This window comes from Haemaphysalis longicornis, unplaced genomic scaffold (assembly GCF_048455015.1).
Source record: "Haemaphysalis longicornis isolate Haplotype H1 unplaced genomic scaffold, Haemaphysalis longicornis Haplotype H1 scaffold_7, whole genome shotgun sequence".
Taxonomy (NCBI): Eukaryota; Metazoa; Arthropoda; class Arachnida; order Ixodida; family Ixodidae; genus Haemaphysalis; species Haemaphysalis longicornis.
Window position 1 is genome coordinate 127,817,327 of NW_027526422.1, and position 26,406 is coordinate 127,843,732.

General features: G+C 50.0%; 1 protein-coding gene across 2 annotated transcripts in view; it reads left to right on the plus strand.

Annotated features, from left to right (window-relative positions):
• Positions 1-26,406, plus strand: part of LOC144146950 (amine sulfotransferase-like) — a 48,544-nt gene that overhangs the window by 1,368 nt on the left and 20,770 nt on the right. The window contains exon 1 of one of the 2 annotated variants that reach the window (XM_077678923.1): positions 14,603-14,719. The exons of the other annotated variant lie outside the window; for it this stretch is intronic. The gene's annotated coding sequence lies outside the window, so the exon portion shown is untranslated. Of the gene's footprint in view, positions 1-14,602; positions 14,720-26,406 lie in introns of those variants that run through there. 2 annotated transcript variants of the gene reach the window in all.

Consider the following 26,406-nt stretch of genomic DNA (forward strand, 5'->3'; position numbering starts at 1 on the left):
AAGGGAGGCACACACGTTTCCAATAATTTCTGGGTTGCTGTCCTCTGCCCTCCGTGAGACCTGACAAAGATGTACACGGGGAAACTTCAGGACTGTAGCGTCGGTGCTTTACCTGCACCAACACCACCTAGACTAGGAGGTGTTGCCTGCACGCGGAGACACCCCTCTCCCCGTTTTCTCAGGAAAGCATTCAGGAGGAGAGAGAGGGAGAGTAAACCCAATTTCAACCTCCGGTTGACGGGAAGTGTAAAATTTCGATTCTGAATTGCAATGGACCTTTTTCTAGTACCGCTCTTTTAGCAGCCGCCACGGCGAGCCTAAACTGGCATCAAGGCGCGCCCCAAGAAATGTTTTGGATTTCGAGGAACACGCGCGCACAAAATATGCTGGTCCAGCAATCCCTCCCGCACCCGACGTCACCCGTGCATTTCACATTAATGTCACAGTAGCAGGCGCAGGCTCGCGTGACTAATCTGCAGTTCTTCACTTTTTTTTTCATTTTCGTTTCTCCCTCACTGGTTGCAAAATGCTCGCAGCGTGGTCAGCCTCAAACATTTCTGCGCCTTTCCCTTGAAAGCCTTTTTGTGTGCATGTACGAACTCCGCGAACTGCCCGAAAAGAGGAAATAAAAACGTGTAGCCTTAGGAAGCATAACCGCACTCCCTAAAGCGGGATTCACACGACGGAGAAGCCCTCTCTTTCTGGCCCGCGGGCCCCGCTCACGTGACCGGTTTTAGGCCCCGCCCCTCGGTGGGGATAGCCCGCGGAGGCTCCGGGAAAGAAAATGCCTCCGCAAGTTTTCGCTCGACGGCGGTGGCCCTCGGCGGGGAATGGAACCTGTTCTTCGGCGCTGTCGTCTGCTAGTCACTCCGCGTAGCTCCGCACGTGTGGATGCGCCGCTAACCGGGTATTCCGGTCACGTGCTGTTGACGTCACATATCCGTCCGCCTCCGCGCACCTCCTCCTCCGTCGTGTGAATCCCGCTTAAGTAGAGTGTACTAGAAGTTTTAGAGTGGCCCGACCGGCCGCCCGGAGAGGTGCTCGTTTCGCGCAGAAAATAGCGGCGGCGCTGTAGTCAACGACAACTGAAAGCGAAAGCGGCGGCTGGCCGGCCGTACGGCCGCGCGCGGGCCAGGAAACGCTGCTGCTTTACGCGCGGAGCGCTCGAAATTTGTTCTGCGGGTCATCCAATTGCTTAAATATACTGTAGGTACAGTGGACTGTGGGCAACGAAATGAAAAATAAACGCTGCAGCTCATTTTGCGTTAGTTTTGCCTTTCCCGCTCGACAACAACAAGGAAAATTACGGATTTTCCTTTGCAGCATTCGTAACGTATTGTAAATAAAGTAATTGCAGCGACATTTTCGCTTTTTCAATTTCCCATAATAAAGTATTTTGCGTGAAATTGCCTGGTATGATCCAGTTCGTGATTGCTTTATAAATTTGTCCTTATTGTGCTGCTTGATGGACACAGCTGGTCGACGCAAATGACAAAAAAATTAATGAGGACTGGGATGATAGCTTCTCAGATGATTTTTTTAATTTATTGTCTTGCAATTTACGCTCGGACTGCAGTTATGTGGGTTAATATCATAAGGTGCGTTTGTTTTTTATTGCGTGAGTTGTTATTATAGCAGTATTTAAGCAGTGGCCCGCTTGGGATAATTACGGGTCGCCGTGGTGGCTGATCAGAAAATGACACGGGCAAGCGAGGTATTCTTTTAACTAAAAAAGGGTTAGCCCAGCAGTTAGCTCAGTTGTCCCAATGGCCGCCTTTCATAGAACTATTCCCGCAACGTTCTATTAATCGCACCACCTTTCACCTGATTAGGTCAAGAAAGGAGTTGAATCAAATTAACACAAATTTAATTCACAAGTATGCTGAGAGTACGTTACACGCACATAAAACAAATGCAAAACATAGATCAGAAAATATATGGACCGCGACGAAAATGAAATATAACACGTCTAATATAGAGGTAAAGGTTCAAGAACGCTAACATGGAGGTTCAAATAAACGGAACTGGAACAAAATACACATTGTTTTCATTTTCGATAGCACAGAAAATGAAATGTAACGCGGGAAATCATGCACAAAGTCTACACAGGTAGAGGTTTAGTAATAACGCTAATATGGAGGTTTAAATTGACATTTTTTGCCAACGCATTTTCATAACTCGCCCTCGATCATTAGCGACGGCTAAGTTTAAGGTCTTGCTCCCACCTTCGCGTGTAATCACGGAACTTGATTAAACCTTTTATATAGAAATGAATCCGTGTCAGAATGAGTACAGAACCCAACCAAATTTGCTGTCAAGGTCTCACGTGCTGGTCGCAACCAACGCCGTTAAGGTGTTTGCTGTGAATAAGGGCTGCGGTACATCCATAACGCTGTCATGGTGGAGCTCCTTGTTGCTGAAGCAACTCGTAAAAACGTCCTAGAGATCGCTAATAAACTTTCAAAAATTCACGGAAGGATTCAGAAGCCCCCCCTCCCTCGCCTACCCCCTCCGCCACCCCCCCCCCAAATACAACAGGTAGTAAACAAATCGGCATCTTCCCCTGGCATGCAGGATTGGTCATGCAGACTTGGCACTTCGTTTTCAGTACACACTTCCTTACCAAGTGCCTGCAATATGCGACATAGCAGGTTAATAAAATAAGAAAGCCCACTAACGACAGTACAAGCATCAACGGCAGGGGTAGCCCAGAAGAAGGCTCTTGGTATTTTCGTTCCAAATGAGGACGTAAAAAAACATTAAACTTTTTGCAGCCTTATAGAATGTGCGCCTGCCGCTTTTGCTTCATGCGCAGAGTCAAGAAGGGGAAGGGAAAAACATTCCTGGTGCCTGTCGGTCAAATTAATCCCTCGTTAACTCGAACTCTGCTATCTCAAAATATCTTCTCGAAACTTTTCTCACAATGTGTTTACCTCCCATAGGCGTTAACCATTTGCCTGCTTTATCTCGAAACGTTTTTTTCGGAGGACCACGGATGCCTCGAAATACTGGCAGAGAGGACAAAAGGCACAGTCCGCTGCAGGCAGCTGATAAGGTCCCCGTTCGAATGATTACTCCCGCCGAACGCGGTCGTGAAGTGCAAGTTTACGCGGACTACGCGTCCCCGTTACCGGAATGCTGTCTGGCGCGTACATCATTGCTGTGGACGACGCAGCCTCCAGAAGTGCGTGCGTACAACGGCAGAAACAACATACATGCTGCGTCTGCTTTGTAACAAGGTAGAATGCAGCGGTGGCGACCACCAATACATGCGATGCATTGAGAGGCTCGGGTACACTTTTCTGCGATGCAGATGCGAACACGAAACAGCAGAGCGCAACACAGTTCTTTCTTCCGCAATAATAAAAGTTCCTTTTTCCTGCGAATTATTTTGCCTTTATTACGAAATCTCCCCTGTGCTTTTGTTAGCACCACTAGCTGTTATTTCAGGGACCTGGCTACAAATTTTCTGCATTTGACTTAACTCGAAACTCTGCGCTTATCTCAAAATTTTCGGCTAGCTATTTTACGACTTTGAGTTAACGAGAGCTTACTGTATATCAACAATTAACGTTTTCAGAAAACGCCTAAAAATGAGAAAGTATCGTTCAAGCGGAGTCATAACGTTTCTGCGTCTACTTTCGAAATCAGCTGACCAAAGGCGCAGGTTCGATTCGCGGCCGCGGCGGGGCCGCTTTTGTGATTGAGGATAAAAGCGAAAAACGCCCGTGTCTTCGAGATTTCGGCGCACGTTAAAGATCCCCAGGTGGTTACAGTTAACCCGAAGCCCCCCAGTACCGCTTGCCTCATCGCCTGTGTAGCGCCGGCGTGTTAAACTTCATAATCCAAAATAAATCAACTTTGCAAGCGCAAAACACCGCCGCGAGCAACGCAAATATTGCCGCGCGCAGGCTGGGAGCTGGTGCCGGGGAGCGCCGGCTGTTCAGTTGTCGACGACAGCAGCGCCGCCGCTACACCGGTTTTATTTTCTGCGCGAAAGTCGACCCGGCGGAGCAATGGGAGAGGCCGCCGCTCGGGCCACTCTAAAACTTCTAGTTCACTCTAGCTTAAGCAGCAAGCTGAGGGGGCGCCATTTTGTTTATTTCGCCCGAGGCTACTGCCAAGAATGGCGGACCGGGGGCCCGTGCGTGTGCAGATCGCTACTGGAAAGAGGTCTGGCATCTGAAATCAGAAAAAAACAACAACATACGTCCCGAGTTCCACAAACGTAAGAATTTCAACACTGTATGTGTTAGATGTCTAGAAGTACGGATGGCCGAGGGGTAGGAAGTGACTACCGCGAACAGAAGTCATCAGGCCCGCGAAAAACATGCGAACATGCCGAGCCGTTTGCCCACAACGAACGGGAACTGTGTTCATTTTCACAAACCGGCCCTTCGCCGCTGTGCCAGGCTTGTACGGCTGAACACAAAACTATCAGCGCCGCGTGGGGGCACTGCATATGAGCTAACATGTTACAATGTTGGCTTCGGACATCTCGCCTGCGTCCCTTTCTGCTGTTTCTATATCCAGGGCGGTCTGCACGACGTTGTCGAAGGTGAGGACCGATTTTTCTGTCTGCGCATGGCGTGAGTGGTCACTGCGGCGGTTTCCCAAGGTGCCATCTTCAAAACGGACACGGTCTGATGACGGTGTGACGTCCACAACACTGGCTGGCACCCAAGGTGTACCCCTGGAGAAGTTTCACGAATACACGTCATCACCTGGCTGCAGTGACGGAGCCTGCCAGGACCCTCTGTCGGCGTACAAATCTGCTCGAGTTGTTTTAGAAGTACAGATGCCTGCAGGCTTGGCCTCAGGACATCCAACGGAGTCTTGAACATTCGTCCCGTCAAAAGCTCACATGGTGGCCGACCTGTAACTTCATGTGGTGTGGCCCTGTAGTGGAATAGGAACCTGGAGATCTGCTTGGAAGTTCCCAGAACCAGACTTCTTGAGTTTGTTCTTTAAAGTTTGCACAACTCGTTCAGCTTCACCGTTCGAGGCAGGGTGATACGGCGGTACGAGCATGCGGAGTATTCCATTTGGAGTTAAGAACTCAAGGTACTGGGCACTGGCGAAGGCAGGACCATTGTCGGAAACTATGACGTCAGGCAGGCCATGCTGAGCGAATGCAGTTCTCAAGGCAGAAATGGTAGCTTCTGCAGATGTGGAAGACACAGGAAAGACTTCTATCCACTTTGAAAACGCATCCAAGTGTTACAATGTCAGCTCATGTGCAGCGCCCCCACGCGGCGCTGCACATGATATCGGCAGGATAACGCGGTCCCTTGAGTGAGCCATCCAGAAATTCTCCTTACCGCGCTTAAGAACCCTTAATTTCGAATCCGATAAAGCGTTGTTTGCGCTGTAGCAGGCGTCTGAAAGATTTTAAATCTGCACCGAATGTATTTAGGCTACAAGGCCTGACGCTGCATTACCCCTAATTCCCAAAAATTTTTATATTCGCCCTAATATTCCCCTATACGACTACATTTCAGTGAAACGAAACTGTTTTTATAACGTAAAAGCAATAGTAATGCTCCACTAGTGTTCCACAAGTTTCCAATCCAACGAAGACCAACCATTACCACCAAATATTTTTGTTTGCTAATAACTGAAGTGAAGGCAAAACAAAACAGCCACGCTTCAGTTTTCACGATGTCAAAGAACATCTTATTGCGTAAGAAGAGTTAAAATAATTGTACGCGTTGCCCTAACCTAAAAAAAGAGAAGAGACATTCAGGTGGCGTTCTAAATGATGTTGCCAAAATCTTTGAATGTCTCTGTTAAGTTCTGGCCCCTCACTTAATAATTAAAACCGCCCGGCAGTTAGCGATCTTTCGCTGGGGTTAGCTTCTTTACCTGTATTGTGTTTGTTTCCCCGCCGGCCGAGCTGAGTTAGGCGCGAGGAGAGTAAGGAGAACCGCGGAGGCTATTGTTATTCTCCGCGCTTTTGTGTCCACCCGGCGAGCGGGTCCGGAGACGACGCGTCGGTAACTCCATAATGGCTGAAAGCGATGTAAGCTTTCGAATAAGGATTCCCCGAAGAATCCCCGAAGTGGACGGGAGCTGAAGGTCGGTCAAGGGGTCAAAACTCGGGTCAGACTTAGAAAGAAGTCACCAGACGTTCAGTCTGGGACAGTTGCACTGCGCAGAGTTACTGGGCGAAGTTTCAGTTCGTCACACGTCTGAGCCTGGCAACTTGGCGGATGGGTCCGTCAATAGGGAGGACGACCAGGCTTTGTTAGGCGCTCCACGTGTTAACGAAGGAAAGGAATTCTGGCGGCGCGGAGCACAAACATAGGCGTGCACGGTATGACAATACTTTGAGATGTGTCGGCCGAGAGCCGATTACCGGAGTTGGGTATCCTTTTAGTTGGTTGGTTTTCATTGATGTTAAATTTGTGTTTTGCGGAATACCTTTGGGTTTCTGTATGAGAGTGGAGAGGTGGGTGACGTGGCTATTTTGAATCCACCTAGCTTTGTTTGTCCTGATGGCCAAGCAGTGGCCGAATATGGGCTAATCAATAAGCCATCCTCACTCTCAAGTTGTAACGTCCCTTTTGTGGGCGGGGTTGTGTTTGTAAAACCGAGAGTCTGGTGTTTTGGAGATCGAACGGAGAGAACGAAGACGGAGAGGTCACAGAGACAGAGAGAGGGGAGGTGGACAGCGGCGAGCCCCGCTCGACGCGGGCTTTGCCCGACCTCCTGTTTGCGATCACGAGCCATGAGTTGTCAATACGTAATGTAAATAAAGTGTACATATTGTACATTTTGAGTTTACTTGGAGTAGACCGTCGTCGGCTATGTGCCGTCGGCTAACGAGCCAGCGACTCATCGCTTCGATCATCGACTTCGGCGACCAATCCACACCTTGGTATTTTAACTGTCTTTAAATGAATCTTTTTGGAAAGCTCGATCTTGTTTCCTTTCGCTTAACTGCAGGCTATCAGAAGAACATTTTTTCTGCTATTTTACACCATCCGCTAACGCGGGATTTTCTAATGACCTACTCGACGCACTACATGTATTTTATTACAAAATTTTCTAATCGTGCCATGTTTGTTTTTGCCATTTTTAATTTCTCCCACATTACCTGGAAATCCTCTAGGACTGTGACAACGCTATCAGAATCCTCTACTTTCCGGTCATTAGGCAGTTTTAGCATATCGTTACCGTGTTTGCGTTACCGTTTACCGTGTTATCGGAAGCCGCTGGCGACGGTGAAGCCTGTGCCGGTAAGTTACCGTTCGCGGTAACTCTCGCGCTGCGCAGTAGACTCCCGCAAACACGGTAACGTAAAAACGGTAACGCTATGCTAAAACTCTCTATTATGCGCCTGCTTTTACTTAACACAAGCGACTACCCAGCTAAACAGGACAACACCTTCATCTGTATGTTCCACCTAATACTAAGTGTCCCAGACATTGTTTCAAATATTAGCCACATGCCTGACGTTAGCGGTCTCCTTTGTTGTTTGTATTGCACTTGTCCCGCTGAATGTGCCATCTCATCATTCTTCCAACAAACCAAAAACAATTTCCGACTATGGAAAAGCCACTTTTGCTGCTCAACCCGATTCATAAACAAAAGTATACAAATTTTTGAAAATTGTTTGTTTGACGAAAACTGGTACACGTTTAAAGCAGTTCTTGTATATTCCAGAAAAGATCATTTTAATGAACCGTAGTTAGAATTGGTTTAATGCAATAATTTGCGCTCTAAAAACCAAAACAAACCGCTTTTCTGTAAGGGTAAATATTCAGGTAATCTACAAGCCAGGATACTTCAGAAAAAAAAACGAGTATTCATTAAAAAAAAAAAACATTAAAAGAAGCAAAGAATGCTTACTTTAGCATCAGTCTTCCTTCATTATTGCAAAAATACCCCCATAAGTTCTGCATCGTGGTTAACTGTATCGAACGCTCGTATTATGTATTCCAAATCCCTCGCTTTAAATAAAACATGCAAAGATTTTGTTCATTTCTATGCAAAAATAGATTCGTCTTTTGTTGTTATTTCAACACTTTTTATTTTGACAAAACAAAGTAAGTGGGTAAACTTAATTTAGAAAATAAAGGGAGTTATTGTAATATCAAATAAAATAGTGGCAATTGTGCTGATTTGTTCTGATTATTGCTGACATTTTGCATGAGAGGGGGGTGACAAATTTGCTGGGGCCCCGGGTGCAAGGTTAGCCCGGAACGCCACTGCCTTGGACGCTCCGTCTGCCGGCTCTGACCTCTCAACCACGAATGGCAGCCGTTGGTCCCGACTTCTCGGACCGCTCGCCTGAACCGTTGGACAAGTCACGCTCGGCGCCGGCGAGCACTGCCGGAGCTTCGACTCTAGCCTCATCAACTCGAGCCATTCGAGCTGCCTTTCGGCTTCCCGTTTCTTCCTTTTGGCTTCCCGTTCCTGCCTTTCGGCTTCCTCGCGCTCACGGCGCTCTTTGATTTCATCCCTGTCCTCATTGGCTTTCTCAGCCGTTACGTTCTCCTTCCGCATGATCTCAAGGATCGCATGCTTCCGTTTCGCACGACCAAAGTCAAGGCCTAGCTCCTCGCAAATTTCGATGAGTTCCTTCACCTTAAGGGCCTCCATTGTTTGCATTGGCCTCTTGCTGCTTACCCGCGTGAGAATTCCCTTGCCGTTCCTATACTATCCAGCTATTAGTAAGGCACGCGCGAGTAATTCCCAACGCTTCTTTTTTTTACACTCTCGGCACTAGCTCTGGTTTCAGCACACTTTCTCTAGGCTTGAAACAATCAAAGCTTTCACAGTGCTTCACACAGCCCTTCTCTGAACTACCATAGCCTGTGCCAGAGCAGTCTGGTGAACTGATAGAAAACGTTGAGCGCTTACCACACTAGGCAGTAGCCGTTGCCGGTCGATTCCGCAGCTGCCATCCACTGTTGAGAATCACCTTCCCAGCGCTGCTCCCAGGTTGGACTCGCATCCAGCTCGTCACCGATGTTGGGAATCGGCCATCCCGACGCTGTCCCCGCTGTAGGGACTGGGCCCTCTCACCGCCGCCTCCACCGTTGCGACTGGCCACCCGAGCGCAGTCACCGGTGTAGCGACGTTGCTTCGCTCCGTCCGCTATCGACGCGGCGCAGAGCAGAGCGATGAAGTCCTCGAGCCGACGAAAAGTTGAAGTAACATTTATTTACGGTATGTACAAAGGTAAGCAAACGTTACAAGACTCGTACAAAAAAAACTGCACCCTTTCACTCGGTGCCCCCGAAAAGTGCCGCCGGAGAGAAGCCGCCGAGGAATGCCGACGATGGGAGTCTCCGGGCTTGTTTTATAACCCGGGAAGTTCGTTGTGGCCCCGAGAAGTTCGAATAGCTTCAATCAGGGCTATCGCTGCCTGAAGTTTGAATTCCGACGAATTGTGGCGAAGCGGTGAGTCAGCTGTGCCGCCAATAGGGAAAGGGAGGGCGACGCCCACGCCGCCTCCGCGACCTCGCCTCCAGGCGTAGTGACATGCCCTTATTTGGTCGTTCTCAGATGCGGGATTCGGCCGCGCCGCCGCGACGAAAGGGAGAGGTGCCTTGGCGGTTTGATCCGGTTTGGACGAGGCGTGACTCAGCCTCGCTGTCGGCTTGTCGCCTCGTGCAACGCATTTGGGCCAGACGCTCTGGCACAACACCACCTACATAGAAGGTTACGGCATCTTCCCAAATAGCATGATAGGCTTTCGCGAAGGACAGTCAACACAGGACGCCTTGCTTCTCATAAAGGAAAAAGTAATAAATAAGGTTGCTCAGGGAGAACACTTTATCTTAGCCCTGGACTTGAAGGCAGCATTCGATAACGTCTCCCAAAAAGCAATTTTAGAAACCCTCAGTGAAATGAACTGTGGCGAAAAAACCTTCAAGTTCGTCACAGCGTTTCTATTCAACAGAACAGCAACGGTAGGGATCGGTGACCCTAGATCGAAACCCTTTCAGATGTCAAATGCAGGCACACCACAGGGATCCATCATATCCCCTCTCCTCTTTAACATTTCGGTGATAAGGATCGCGAACAATCTGAGATAACTCCCAAACATTGGACCCGTCATCTGTGAAGGTGATATAACGATATGGGCGACGCAAGGGCCAACTACAGAAGAACAAAGGCATCTTCAGAACGCCGTAAACTGGGTAGTAAAGCTGGCAGGCCGAAACGGACTCCAGTGCGCCTCGGAAAAATCAGAGATAGTAAGAATCCTCGCACACCGAAGCAACGACAAGGAAGAGAAGATAACTGTGAAGATTGGCCAATCTGTAATCCCAGAAAGAGGCCACATTCGCGTCCTGGGAATGACCATACAAAGAAATAGAAGAGCCGATCTCAATATTGACAAAACCAGTAAATTTCGACCCAGCTAGCCCGAATAGTGAAGAGAATCACTAAAGGCAGAGCCGGAGTGAGGGAAGAGGAAACATTAGGAATCATGCAAGCCCTCATCACGAGTAGGCCGGCGTGCAGCTAACCGTATCACAGCCTAAACAAACAAGAAGAAGAACGAATAAACATTATCAGGACGGCATATAAAGCAGCACTGGGCCTACCATCGTACACGTCCACGGAAAAATTATTTCAATTGGGAGTGTACAACACCTTCGAAGAGATCAAGGAGGAATTACTAATCGCTCAGGAGGAAAGACTTGCAACCACTAAAACTGGGAGATCCATCCTTTGGTAGATAGGTGGCCCCCCATAAAGAACGCGACTGGACGTCATGACGGACTTAAAGCCTGAACAGCGCAGTCACATCCAAACCCTTCCTCTACCGAAAAACGTGGCCCCCACTGTACACAAAGACAGAAGGCAAGTGGAAGTCAAATACCTCAGAAAAAAATTCACGCATCATGAAAACAGTCTCTACAGATGCTGGATCATGTTAGAAAACCAACGCCACACTAGTGGTCACAAATTTTAAGGAAGCTCTGCAAGATTGTCGGACAATTAGACAGTCAAATACAGCAGAAGCGGAGACTGGCACCATCCTGATCGCAATTCGACTCGGCGAAAAAACAAGCAAATGTCTGAACATAATAGCAGACTCCAAGAGATCAGTATTGAATCTTGCCACAGGAAGAACACCGAAACACCTCAAAAACCTTGTTCAACCCGAACTGAAGAAAAAATACAATATCACATGGTGTCCCGGACACGAAGGACTGGAGGGTAACGAAGCAGCAGACAAGGCAGTGCATGAACCCACACACCGCACTCCTGACGATCACGCTTATCCCACCCCCCTTCCAGAAAATATGGGGAAAGACTCTCGCTTATTAGGCAGAAGAGAAGTATTTTTCCTACTCCACACAACGAACTAAGTGCTATAGAAACTAAAATCCTGAGGTAAATGCAAACAAACACGTACTCACACAAATCACGACTGGCAAAAATGTTCCCCGATTCCTTCCAAAAAACGTGCACAAAATGCGTAGAGATAGCCACGCTATTTCAAGCAACCTGGGCGTGCCCTCGCATCTGGCCCAAGGAAAAAAATAGTACCCAGATTAATCCTACCGGACTAGTGAGGCCGCCCTCACCAGCTCAGCTCGCGGAGATCAGCTACGTCTGATCCAGAGAGCCAAGATGAGAGCCATTGCATCTGGAGCCCTGGACGTCGGGCCACACCCATGAACTCCCTCTCAACTTTTCACCCTTATCCCCCTTCCCCCCTTCTGCTCACAATAAATGTTCTACTACTACTACTACTACAAGCGCAAGTGATCTACGAACGCGCCTTATATCTTTCCCACTACTTTTTTTCATTCAGATGCCGTCTAGGAGATGCTGCCGTCTAGGAGAAGTGAAGCGAAGTAGTTCATCATGACACTAACGAGCGCCGACAGTTGGCGCCTCGATGCCAGCGTCTTCGTGTGCGCGGGACGCGGGTGCATTGAGGCACCCTCCGCCACCTACTGCTTTCGGTTTCAGTTTCAATTCCGTTTCGGTCGCACTGTTTTCAAGGGGCTGTGGTTTCAGTCGGATTTACGCAATGTACCGGCGCGTGCAATCCAGTGTCTAACGTTGCTGCGTCTAACGGTGCCATACCGACGTAATATAAATAGCGATGTGCAAGTTCATATGGATGCAGAATAAATGCTTCTGGGAAGGCACATTGCACTTTCGTGTTTTGACGATTCCTATGAAAGAGGCATCAACCAGATTTTTTTTGTTGCTGTCGTTGTCTCGTGTAGAAATAAAAATGTATGAAATTCTCGAAAAAAAAAGGGGAATCACAACATATGACTAGAATGGTGACCGAACCCATCGCGTACACCCCCTCTCCACTTGTCTGAGCGGCCCTGGCTACTACCCCAAGTGTAGGGTGCAATTTCAATTAGATAAGTACTCTAGAAAGTGTTGGAGAAGACCGCCGCTCAGATAGGCCAATCGGTAAGGCATTGGACGCGCAATCGGAAGGTCGTAGGTTCAACCCCACTGTGGGCGCATGTTTTTCTCTGCCTCCTTTGTCTTTTTTCAAGCATATCAAAAATTTCTTTCTCTACACGAAAGTAAAACCACTCATTACTTCCCCTGTCTTATAGTTGGTCTTGAGGAGTGCGTGTGCGTGCGTGTTCATAATTCGGGCTTGATGGTACAGGTTCCGTCAACAGTAATTGGAACGCGGTCTCATAAATTTGCAGGATTTTTTTCTTCCGTAAATTGCCTGGCTGCCTTGGTTTGTGTTTGAAGGAGTCCTGCCTAATAGAAAAGGCTTCCTGTGAACCGGTAATGACTGTCATAACGCCACTAAGACATATATTTGCGATATTCACTAATTCTTGTTCCAATTACTTATGAAAGCACCCGAACGTTCCCTAAACAGCTTCGCGTTGAGTAAAAAAAAAAATACTAACCAGCCCCTACCCGAAAGGAAACAGGGTTGCGCGCGAAGCTTTCGACCACTCAGTGTACGCCAAAATAAAACTCAGAACTCCAAACCAACGCTATAGTTCTTGGCCACTTTCAAATCAGCCGCTCATCTTCCAGCATGCGGCGCGGTTTCCGTTTCAACGGCGCTTCAATAAACACGTACCGTAAAAACCCGCGTATAATACGAGGTTTTTTTTTTTTTCCAAATTTCACTATGTAAAATTTGTGCCTCGTATTATATGTGGATCCCAAAGTTTTCAGCCGAAAATTTGCACTTTCGGTTTCGGTTTCAGCGGAGGGTGGGCCATCTTGCGGTGGCGTTAGCTGGCTGCTGCTTCTCTCAGCCGGTGCCATTTTTATTGTTTTGACCACGCGAAGGATCGGCACGTTCACCGCAAGTCTATCACGATGTCGGGTGCACGAAGGCAGTATTAGGCGGCAATTAAAAGAAAAGTTATTTTATGTGCCGAGACCGCCAGGCATTGCGCCGCAGGACGGCAGTTCGGCGTCACCGAAGGCAGCATTCGCGCGTGGAGAAAGCAACTGGTGCTTGACTGGATAAAGTCTGTGTGGGGTCGGCGGCCTGGAGCACTGTTGGGGGTTCCCGTCAGTGCTCGTGTTGGACGCCTTTCGCTTCCACCTGGCCGATTCCATGAAGAAGTTGTTGCGCGAACCCCGCACCGAACTCATTGTCATTCCAGGAGGAATGACATCCCAGCTGCAACCGCTAGACGTTTCCATCAACAAGCCTTTCAAAGACTGCATCAGGTTCTGCTACCAAGAGTGGATGAGGTCATGAGCCCCGTAAGTGACAGCTACCGGATTGCTGACGCGGGCTTCTCCAGCGGTGCTTTGTGGCTGGATCGCGGATGCGTGGGCCAGCATCCCAGAGGAGCTCGTCAGTCGCTCTTTTAAGAAATGCGGCATCTCGAACGCCCTTGATGGCACTGAGGACCACTTTCTGTGGGAAGACATTTCCAACAACGCGACTTGAGGAGGCAGCGGCAGCGAACCTGACGATGACTGAACGGGCGTCGAGAGACAGTGCCAGCGAAAACTGACAATGACTGAAGGGTAACTGCAGTGCAAATAAATGTTTTCTGTGCTCTTTACCTCGTATTGTATGCGGATGAAAACTTTTTTTTCTTTTGCTGTCCCCGAATTACACCTCGTATTATATGCGGGTTTTTACGGTACATCAATCTGCAGCGCGCCCATTTCAAATTAGCCGCTCATCTCCCGGCGCGCAGTGCCGCCTAGCAATGGCGGCGCCCGCGGTAACGACCCTGCGTAAGGAAAAACTCCAACGTTTTGCATAGGGATATCATGTCCTAATGGCGCATATCGAGAGGTACTCAGGTTGCATTCCGACCACAGGAAGCGTTTTTTTTTCTTGAGATGCTTGGCTTTCCTTTCTTTCTTTTTTTTTTTCTCTTTTTGAACAGCATCACGAGCTTTCATGACACAAGTGAGTCAATACAACCTTCGCTTGAAAGCACGTCCAGATATATGTTTTCTGGACAAAGAAAACGCTGCACCCAGCTTTGCGGCTTTGCGGCGCCAAGCCAGCAATAACAGGCCAGCTATCGACAGAGCCAGGTACCGCTACCAAACCACACATGTATGCACATGCCAATACCAAACAACACGAATGGCCGTACAATTCCGCTCTTTTATCGATCACAAAAACTGTTAAGAGGAGGTTTATCGTGCGTGCATGCATGCCACTCTGGGAGCGCTCGGCCAAACGCGACCGTTTCCTATGTCAGGTCAGAAGTGCAGTCGCCTCTCTTGAGAACTCTTCTCGTTACGTTGTCGCTGCATTATATAGGTGAGTGCGTGGCCTGCAAAATGTGGTTCGCCTACGTCATATGGCTGTAAAACTCATACATCAGCTAGGATTACTTTAGCGTTTTCTCCCCTCCCCAATCGGGTATAGAGTGCATTTTCTAACGGCACATGCTATTTTTCAGAAAGAGCGGTATCTTGAATTTCGAAGCATGTCACACCGTGAAACCTCCAGAAGGATATGTACCCCTATTCTCGGGGAACTGTCTATCATCGTAATATTGTTGTTGCTGTAAAATTTTCTGTTGTAAAAATTTCACGATTGGCGACAGAAGCAGCAGGCATTCAGACATAGCCGTAAAAATAGGCGTTCATTGTTCATGGCCCCGTAAAGGTGTTCTACTATATTCATGGCTGGTTTATTAGCCGTTCTTTATGCACATACTTTTGGTTGCAGCATCTGAAACTATGGAGCGGAGCATGATCCAAGTCAAGCGGCAAACGTCTTAACTGGCTTTTTCGTTTTTTTTTATTCTTGGTAAAGCCTCATATTGAGGTGTTCCCAAACTAGGAACTCTTGAATGTTTATAGGGAGGCAAATCGCCGACGCTGGGCCGAAACGCTGGGCCGACAGAGTCAGTCAGCCCAGCGTTTCGTCCGCCGGCCGCCGACGGGTCGTCGCAATTCGTTCACTCAGTTGAAACGAAGCCAGGACACGTTTGTAAATGGAAGAATGTGCCTTTCATTACTTTGTTAGTTCGTACACTGTATTTAGCTCCAAGTCAAGATCTATTCACACAAGCGCTGCACAAGCGCACATGCGACGCTTCGCTGACTGGTACGCCAGTAGGAAAATATAAGGCCACTTGAAGGCAGGAGAAGAGTCAGCGAATAGGGAAATCGAGCGCCACAGCCGGAAGCTTTGCGAGCAGCAGTGGCACGCCGTGTGTAACGAAGCGGACGGCCAGCTGCACGCGGGCAAGACGTGGAAACTGCTTCGGCGCCTGCGGGACGAAACGGCGAGCAAGTCTTACCAGCAGCACAGACTCGCGCAGATCCTGCACGTGGCCATCAAGAATCACGGGGAGGATGAGGTAAAGAAACGCCTCAACGACCAATACCTACCCGAAGGCGAGCAAGCACGGCACCCCGAGTACGGCGGACCCGACAACCCCGCGCTCGACGCCGACATAGAAGAGTGGGAAGTACGCCGAGCGGTACAGGAGCTGAACTGCAGGTCGGCCGCCGGCCCCGACGGGATCGGCAACAAAGCCCTGAGAAACTTGAGTGACGGAGCCATCACGGCCCTGACCGGCTACTATAACGAGTGCTGGCGGAGAGGCGAGCTGCCCAAACAATGGAAGCACGCCAAAACGATACTTATACCCAAGCCCAACAAAGCTCCGGGACTCGAGAACCTACGCCCGATATCCCTAACGTCGTGCGTGGGGAAAGTACTGGAGCACGTGTTGAACAACAGATGGCAACCGCACATGGAGAGAAGCGGCGCGTACCCACCGTCCATGCTGGGCTTCCGGGCCCGGCTGAGCACGCAAGACGCGATGCTGCTCCTCCAACACGATCTGCTCGAGACCCCCCACAAGACCGATGCGAGGGCGGTCCTGGGCTTGGATCTAAAGAGTGCCTTCGACAATGTGAAGCACTCGGCGATACTGCAACAGATCGAGAAACTCGGGCTGGGAAAGCGCTCGTACGATTACATCAGAGCCTTTCTGTCGGGCCGGACGGCTAACCTGCAGATCGGGCACCTGACCCTAGACGAACGCAAGCTGGGCAGCGTCGGAACCCCGCAAGGAGCGGTAATCTCCCCGTTCCTGTTCAACGCAGTGATGATCCCCGTGGCGGAGAGACTGTCGCAAATGCAGCAGATCCGTCACACGATATATGCGGACGACATCACGATATGGACGACGGGGGGAACCGTCGGGCACATGGAGGACTCGTTACAAGAGGCAATCGCCACGGTCGAAGACTGCCTCCGGGGCACGGGACTGCGCTGCTCGCCACAAAAGTCCGAGCTCCTGATCCTGCCACCGACCGGATACTGGAGAAAATCCGTCGGAGGGGAGGCCGAGAAAATCGTGCTTCGAACAACAGACGGTACAGAAGTCCCGCACGTTAAGGGCCTCAGAGTCTTGGGTATGCACCTAGACTCTGGGGGCGACAATCACACGGCCCTGGAACGGCTCCTGACGAAGATTGGGGTGGCCACCCGTCTCGTCAAACAGGTATCCACGAAGCACAGCGGCATGCGGGAGGCAAACCTCCTACGCCTCCTGCAGTCGTTTGTGCTGAGCCACGTCGCGTACGTAGGAGCCTTCCACGCGTGGCGGAGACACGAAAGAGACAAGATCAATGCGGCGATCAGGAGCTCCTACAAGGCGGCGCTGGGACTGCTGCAATGTACCAGTAACGCGGCCCTGGCAAAGTTGGGCATACATAACTCCCTGGAGGAAATCGGGGAGGCCCAACGGGCGGCGCAGATTGCCCGCCTCGGAACGACCGCGACGGGAAGAATGATACTGCAGAGCGTCGGGGCGAGTCCAACGACGACCGGGGAAGATCGCGAGGACCTGCCCGCAGAGCTAGCAAGATCACTGAGGGTGCCGCCGCTCCCGCGGAACGTGCATCCGGAACGAAACGAAGAGAGAAGACTCGCGAGGGCGAGAGCCCTGGCGGAGGCGCACAAGGAAGACCAGCGGGCGGCCTACGTCGACGCGGCGGCGTACGGCGGTACGCCGGGACGCTACGCAATCGTGGCGGTCAGGGCGTCCGACGGGGAGATGGTGGCAGCCGGCAGCGTCCGGGCGGCCACGAGCGAACAGGCAGAAGAGGCAGCCATAGCGCTGGCGCTAAGAAACTGCCCAGAGATGACTACAATACTCAGCGACTCCCGAGCCGCCGTGGCAGGCTACAGCCGCGGTCGCGTCGGAAGACCGGCTGCGAGAATCCTCCCGAGAGGAAAGGAGACCGTAACAACGCTGAGGTGGTTCCCGGCCCACGTCGGAGCCCTCCCCGGCGGTACGCCCAACCGCAACGAGGGCGCGGACGCCGTCGCGCGAGAAATCGTGCACCGCGCGACGCCCCCCCGTGCCCAAGCCCTGCGGACGGAAGACAACATGGAGCCCCTAGCCGGCTACAGTGAGATACTGGCGTGGTACAAGGAGGGACGCCGCGAGCTTCCCGGCCCTCATCGGGGGCTGGGGAGGCACGAGGGCGTGCTCTTCAGACAGCTACAAGTCGGGACAGTGTTGACGCCGGCACTGGCCCGGCACATGTGCTCGGACATTCCCGGCGACGGTGTGTGCTGTGTGTGCGGGGTGGAACTGGCCACCCTGGCCCACATACTTTGGAACTGTGACGAACCTGTGCGGGGTGTGCGGGGCCCCGGCCCGCTACCACCGGACATCGAGAAGTGCATCCGCTCGACGGATGAGGGCGACCAACTATACGCGATCCAGCGGCTCGAGGAAGCCCTGGGCCGGCAGAAGCGAACGGGAGACCCTCCTGCTGGGGGAGCGCTCCCTAGTAGCCGAAGCCAAGGCCTGGGTACCCCTTGAGGCCCAGGGTAGGCGGGGGCGGTGAAGCCCTGCGTGGTGAATCCCGCCCCCCTCGCAGGATTTATTAATAAAGGTCATTTTCTCTCTCTCTCTCAATAGGAAGCACTTTTTTGCGCTCGCCGAACAGGCACAGCGGTCAACAGCACGACTACGCATCTGCGAACGCTTTTCCGTCTAAGAAATGCAATTGCTAGACGTGAGATATTGTGGAAACTTGGAGGACACTTACTGCACGAGCGCAATACAACAAGTAGTCACCTAAGCTGCTTGAAATGCTAAAACTAAATAAAAGGGTAAAATAGTTATATATTATATACCTTATATTTTCAAGGTCAGCAGCGCTCGCCGATAAATACAAAAAAGGCGGTGTAAAAAATTGGCCGCGTATCTGCTCCTTTCGTTGCAAATGTCGTCAAAAGACGATAGTCTTTATCGGCTTTTGCGAAGTAAATGCCTCCCTTCGCTTTCCCGCTCACCTCTCATGTTGTTCCTCTTGCGTCGCGCTCCTCCCAAGGTAAATACGCCAAAGGTTTGCCTAAATCATTTTAAATATCCCGCGTTTCACTGCTACAAACCGGGTGTCTCGATGCGAACGCTGCCGTACGGCGAAGACGCGCGTTAATTGAGGCGCCCTACTTCAACGTTTATAGAACCGCGTTTCCCTACTCCACGTGCGTTGCAAGCAGAAAGTGGAGCCTATCTAGTGGAACCTTGCGTAACTGTTGCCGGTTGATTTCTTAAAATGGCGCCAGAAGCTATAGTGGCGCTGGCGACAGCAGGCGACGGCGGAGTGAATTCTTTTTCTGCAGTTTATGAAGTATTTAATTTCGCAAAAGTCAAGCATGTTTGATTTATTATAAAGGAACACTGTAAATATCACTTCTGTATTGACCTGTTGTCTCATATTTGCGTGATGTCTTGTTCTTCTTCAACAATGTTGACAAGTATGAACATTACAGCGGACATAGACGGGTAGACTTAGCTGTGACTATATAAGACTATTGCGCAGGAATTGTTTTGCTTTGGCCGGGTGGCTGAATCGAGTCACAGACAGACAGACGGACAGACATACAGACGGACAGACATACAGACAGACATACAGACAGACCAAAATTTCTGGGTTTAAGTAGCCCAAGAAAGACTATCGTCTTTAAAATAAAGCCCGTGGCCGAGTAGTTTGGAGCACTAGGTATATTCCAACTGTTTTCCAAGTCACCAGTTCGAATCCCCGGGGGTACGTTCTTTTTTTTTTTTTGAGTTGACTTTTTAGTTTTCCGCCGATGTTTTCTATATTTAGTTCACCTTTTTTTGGGCCGTAACGCTCACTGCTCCACGAACTAGTTCACAGAACGCGCGAAGCTGACACTGGCGCGCTAGACAGTTCTCGTTGGCGTGCTGTTGCCATAAGCACCGACTGCTTGTGGGCAGTGGGCACAGGCCAGAATCCACAAACCCTTGGCCTGGTGCGAACACGCTTTTTACGATACAGGCATGAGTGAGGCAAGCTCCAAATATGGGGGAAAAGCGCATAGCATTTGAGCGTCTACGGGGACGCGGAGGGCGTTCATCCACTGCGTAGGCCTCGGCTAGTGATTGCTACGATTCCAAGCCGTCCTCGGATGCTTATCTTATGCATTTTACAGCCGACAACATGGCAGAGGCGCGGTAAGACGATTACTGAGATATCGAGAATGCCCATCCAACGATGCCATCGGATGTCAAGCATGTTGTTTTACAGAACAGAAACCGAAACTTGTTTGAATGAATGCTACACAATCACGGTGCGTCTCCTCCCGTCGCCACAGCCTTTAGTTGGTGCGGCCGCCGCAAACCGCACACGGTAGTTTTTCTTCTTGCGCGCTTTGTAAAATTATTACCAACTTGTGAACCGGATAAACGATAAAAAGTGTGGTAATTTGAGCCAGTCTACGCAGTACAAGCAAAGACGGGAGCTTGACAAATTCACTTCAGTGTCCCTTTAAATCTGGAGCAAGGAACATTGTAAATGTTTGAGATATTGAGTGGCTTGAACTTCATGATTTTAGACGGAAAGGGACGTTGGTTTTTCTATACTAATTTATAAATTCACCTAGGAGTCTTCAAGTTCTCAAAGACGTTTGGGTAGAGGGACAGCGTAAGCCTTGCATAAAAAATTAAAGCCGTTCCACCCAATGTGAAAGCTGTCGGAAGTGCAGAGCAGTGATTGGCCATAATGGGCTGTAGCGCCGTTATCCGCTCACTGCTACCATCCAATGCAATTCAAATATCCGGCCTTTGCAGTGCTCGCGCGCCCCCTGCCTGAAACTGCGCCCGCGGGAGTTCTGTTATTTTGGTGCTTTCACTGCCACCTTTTCTCGCTTTCTATCGTATATTACGTATATTCTGCCTCAAATGTGCCTGCAGTTTTCTTTTCGCTAAACAACGGGGAGATGTATGACAAGCGCCAATGGTTCACGAGTTTCGAAAGCTTATGACTACATAAATCGCTTGGCTTTCGAGGCCTCTGTTGGACGCCGCGACGACGGAATACCGTGTGGCTCTACTTGAGTCCATCTAGCGAGCTACGACGGCAAGGCGGGCCCCTAAAGTGCTCTGCACTTAAAAATATGGCGCTGCTTTATTTACGTCAGTCGAACACTCTTGTCTCAGAGACGTTGAGTTTGCATGATGCGGCTCGCTTCCCCTCGCTGTCGTAAAGTAAAATCCCCTTGCGCTTAATTCACGCTGCATAGTGGTACCTCTTCAGGTCCATAATGGCTGAAACGAGGTGCTTGGTTGGTTGGTTGTGGGGTTTAACGCGCCGACGCAACGCAGGCGATGAGGCGCGCCGTAATGGAGGGCTCCGGATTAATTTTGACCACCTGGGGATCTTTATCGTGCGCCGAAATCTCGTACACACGGGCGTTTTTGTTTTTCGCCTCCATCAGAAAAGCGGCCGCCGCGAGAAACGAGGTGCTGATTGCAACAGTAGAAACCTCTGCAACAGCTGGCTGATGTATGCCCATTGAGAATGGGTGTACCAAACAAAGTTCACTCACGCGATGTTGACGAATTGTTGGATTAGGTTAAGTGGTAGCTTGGCAGGAGTTCGTGTCCATCGCATTGCGTTTGCCCGCTTTAAAGCCTATTTCTGTTCTCAGCGAGTTTGTAATGCGCCCACAAATTTGAAGGCCACTTTTAGCAACAAAAAAAAAAATAAAAAAATAAAAGGTGCGCGTTACAATCCTGCAAATACGGCAGTTATCGCCATCACAGAGTGTAACTGCGTGATTTGCTCGTCTCAGAAGATACCCTTTCCATTTCTGCTTTGCTTTCGTGGCTTCCTTTTCTAAAGTGGCTATCGAATGCTTTCATTGCTGCAACTGAAGGAAAGCTGGGTAATAGCCGCTACATTGCTGTAATAGCGTAATTCAAGCAGTCGAAGAGCGCGAGTAAGGAGAAAAAGAGAAAAATGCATAGCGCAAGTTTCGAAGTTACATGACGGGCATAGAAGAGCAGTTTTTGGCTGAGGCACGTTGCGACCCCCTAATCTAAGTAGTGAATGTGTTGGTTGACTACGTTATGCAAGCGTAAACTATTTTGCAAAAGGTTGAAAGAACTGTACGTTGCATGGTCCCTTAAATCTGAACGAAAAGGAGCTGAACGAAGAACTAATCAAAAAGAAGATGCGTGCGCCCCTACTTTCGACAGGAGAAATAGAAACAAGATGCGTTGTTTGACCCAGCTTCGCCTTCGATTCACTAGAAGGAGCCAGCTCGCTTAAGGCGCGTAGACTAAATTCCAAGTATTGAGATCTATCGTATGGTAGCAGTGGCGCCGCTGTTGACGCTATAAAAGTCTTCATAATCTGAAATTTAGTTGTTCGTATGCTTCAGCGTTCTCATTCGATGATAATATGCTCCTAGCATTCATTTTTGGAGCTGTTTTCATCGCGCAGTGGTCCTACCTTCGCCGAAAGCATGCCATTCTGTTTGGGGGAAACCTGAGTGTGTAAATGCAAACAGCTTTCCCAACGACCAGCGCTGGAGCACAGTTCATTCCTGTGGACATGAATTGGCTCAAAGAATACTTGGGGCGCGCTCTACGCACAACCCAAGTGCATAACCTATTCAGGATATCAGTTTCGAACATTTTGAAAAGAAAAAGTCTGCTTAAACTGAGATTGGCTTCAAGAAAACTATCCAGGTGTCGAGCCACCCGAAACGCTCTACAGAGCACAAGAAGAGGGTCTTCGACTCTCTTATCTACTATATCTGAGAAGGCGGTACAGAGGACCACAATTATTCCAATAACCACCCTCCCTATATCCTCCCCTCCCCTCATATCTCCTTCCCGCCATAGCCAGAGTCAAGGGACGAATTTTCACTAAGTAAACAAATATACATTACCACGACAACAAAAGGGACGTGAAAAGATCAAACCGTGAAAATCCCCGGGGTCCAATCATATATGCACTCGCATGAAAACTGCGTCCTTATATACAGCAACGCTCAAGCACGAGCAGAGATAATGAAAATTGCGTCGAGCACTAGAGCACGGTAATTAGGCGCACATAGAGAAAACGAGAAAAAACTTCTTTATTTGGCAGAGCCTTGTGGGAGTGTAGCCTTCTTACAGGTAGCCATGGGCCGTCCTTGATGCTACCGCACTCTCAACCAGGAGGAGCTGATCGCCAACGAGAGAGCTGGACAGCAGCGCCTCGCACTGCTCGGGGGTATGGGGAGGGTGTGGAGATGGCAAATCATGGTTTTGGGTGCATTCATGGAAAATGTGCCTAAATGTTTCTGGTTGTGTACATAATTTTTAATTGGGCTTCGTGTTGATTTGGGAACATAAGGTGCATCAGTGTTGGGTGGGGTTACGCGTTTGTTTGCACAAGTCTGAGCGTAGTTTCTTGCGTCTTTGTTAGTTGTGGGGGGGGGGGGGGGGGCAACGGAAGTGTTCTTCGACCGAGTCTGTAGTGCAGAAGAAGCGCCGTGTTGTCTACTTCTTCCTTCGTCCTTGTTTTTTTGAGCGCTTCTGTATTCCACCACGATGAGTCTGTAGTGCTCTGTAATTTCCTGGTACGTCGTGAGTGGCATAGGTTCATGTGAGTCCTCCGCGGCCTGGTCGACGAAACGTCGGGCCTTGAGGTGGGCTTGATCACTGCCCTCCATGGTGGAGTGGGCCGGCGCCCACACCACTTCGACTACCCTGTCTGTTGGCTTGCTGGACAGTATGCGGTATGTCATTGGGGCCACCCAGCCCGACGTGAGATTCCTGCATATTTGTGATCCCGTAATTATGGCACTTGCCTTCGTCTGTGAGAGAGCTAAGACTACGGATAGTTCTTCCGATTTTTCTGTTGAGGCTCGTGGCAGGGTTGCACCGACGACGAGGTCTGTCTTTGTTGTCACCACCTCTACTTTGGCTTGTCTTTTCGGGTAGGCGGCTGCATCTGTATAGACCACTTAGACCACTGTGGGCAGAGATCCATATTTCTTGTCCGGAGCTTTGGCTCTTTCTTCTCCCCTACCCTGATGGTGAACACGATGCATATTCTTTGGCAGTGGACGGATTGTGGTGTGCCTCTGCCATTCCTTCGGCATTTACTTTGTTCAGACAGCGTCCCCCACTGGCGTCAATTTTAGTTGGGCAAGGACCTTCCTGCCCGTTTGGGTTTGTGCGAGGCGAGCTTTTTGGTTGGGCAGGTGACCTTCAATTAGCTCGTCGACCGTGTTGTGTAGCCCAGCGCTTAATAACCTGTCTATGGACACACTCAGTGAAAGAACCAACGCTTCTTTTTTTGCTTTCCAGATTGCGGTGTTAAGTTGGTCGCTTTCTCTCTTGTTTAGTACTGCATATGGAATCGAGTTAGTTATTCTTAAGAGGACGAAAGCCTGGACGAGGCGAAGTATGTCTTCCTCTTTCATGCTTCTGTGTCGTTTGGCGACTCTTCTGAGCATGTGTAGCACCTGCTCGGATGTTTTTGTTAGCCGCGGTATCATTTGGTCGTCCTTTGCGTCCGATTGTATCAGGAGGCGGTGGCTTCGAATCACAAGAAGTCCGGACTTTTGGGGTGGGCGAGCCAATCCACATTCCTTTGCATAGTGGCTGACCGTATCTTCGGCGATTTGCAGAGTGTCCTGCAACCCCCCCCCTTCCACCCCCCCCAATGAATCGGTCCCCGTCAACAGGGTTACATCGTCTGCATAGAGGGCGTGTCTTAGGTTTGGTATACTCTGCAGCCGCCCAGGGAGGCCCAAGAGCGTGGTGTTGAACAATAGCGGAGACAGGGCTGAGCCTTGAGGGGTCCCCCGACAGCCAAGGGTGACGGGATCCGAGGTGACGGCCCCGATCTTGACTATGGCTGTTCAATTGGATAGGAGGTCGATAATATAGTCGTATGTCTTCTTTCCGCAGCCTGTGTTGTCCAGGTCCCGGAGGATTGCCTCGTGTGCCGCGTTGTCGAAGGCCCCTTTCAGATCAAGTGCGAGGATGGCCAGCAGGGAGTGACGAGTGGCGGGGACGATGATCTGCTCCTCCAGTTGAATTAGCACATCCTGGGTCCCGAGGTTCCTTCTGAATCCGAACATTGTGTCCGGCATCTGCTTGGTCTCTTCCAGGTGTTTCTGGAGGCGCTTTACGTGGTGCGCAATGAGCGGCAAAGTACGCTTTATCCGTACCGCAAAGCCATGGCATTTTGTTTTCCTCCATGGCTTCAGAGCGTGGCTTAACAGCACGAAGAAAATTGGGGTATAATTCTTGCCACCTACGGGCAAAACACGAAAGGAAGTCGGTTGGTGGTAAACGATCAATCTTTCCTCGAAAGCAAACTCTTCCAAATGCAACCCGAACACTGCATCCCGCTTAGAAACAGACGAACACTCGCGTGACTGCACTCGCTCAGTCTTCGACACGCAAAAAGGTCATTCCGCTTGTAGAACAAAAGACGGGGATCTCCTCTTTGCGTCGCTTTATCAAGGATGATTCACAAACACTTCCTTCACTACAAGCGGGAGCCCTTGCAGACACGTTTTATTGCACCGGCATCTTCATTCTATGAAGTTTTACATCCCTGTCGTCCAAGGCAGCTTGAGCTCTGCCCCACCTTTCGAGCACAGCTCCCCGTGAATAATCCAGTTTAACGAACCGCAGCCGCAATTTCGTATCAAGGTTGCTGTGGACAAGCGCACCTTCGTAGCAAGGGTGCTGTGGACTGGAGCTTTATTCTAGTGGACAAACATGTGGCTGTCCGTTTCCGCCCCGCGTCGTAGGCGTCTCACTCTCTGTGCAACACGCCAAACGAAACCCAAACCGCTCGACCATTGAGGACAGCTTACATGTCGCATTGATGCCATCGGTAGCGGCATGAAGACTAGCTCATGCATGCACGCCCCCTTGCCACCACCCCCAGCAAGTGCACGCATAAACCGGCCACCAGTGATGGGCGCGTGCTTAAGCGTGAAATACACGGGCGAAAATGTCGCGCGGGATGCCTTTCATGCCGAAAAAGAAATATGGGCTCACGTCAGTGTTTAAGGGGGTCAAGCTGCTCTGGTAGCGCCTGATAAGGGTGCTACCACCGCTATCAGCCGATATCGCAGCTTGTGGAAGGCTCCTCGGTTGTGACGAAGAGAGTAGCAGTTGTGAAAGCGGTGTCGGCGGTGGCGAGGAGGAGCGCCGCAGCGGCGCCGAGTAAATCGGCTTCACCGGACTGAAAACTTGTGTTGGTATACGTATACTGCGTCGCAGTAAAGTAGTGCAGCAAACGTTCCCAGTACAGTATCCCCTCCCTCCTTCAAAAGATCCACTGTTATGCCGTCATCACATTCAGCTTCTCCCCTTTTTTGATGCCCCTGAGAGCCCTTCCTACTCCCTCTTTGGTTACTAATGGGACATCAAAAGCTAAGCTTGTCCGCGCAGTAGCTTCCCTGTTCTAACGTCGCTTGGGCATAGCCTGGTGTAGAATCGTTCTACCGCTTTACATATATCATCCATGCTGTCCGTAATCTTAAAGGAGCACTGACACGAAAATGTGATGTTACACTTTTATTGCTTTTATCGATGCTTAATGGTCTGGCGAACCTGAAACAGCACTTCAAATACTTCAGCGCGCGATAGTTAATTACATTGAACGGCCTGAAAATGGTTTGTTTCAAATCCCCGC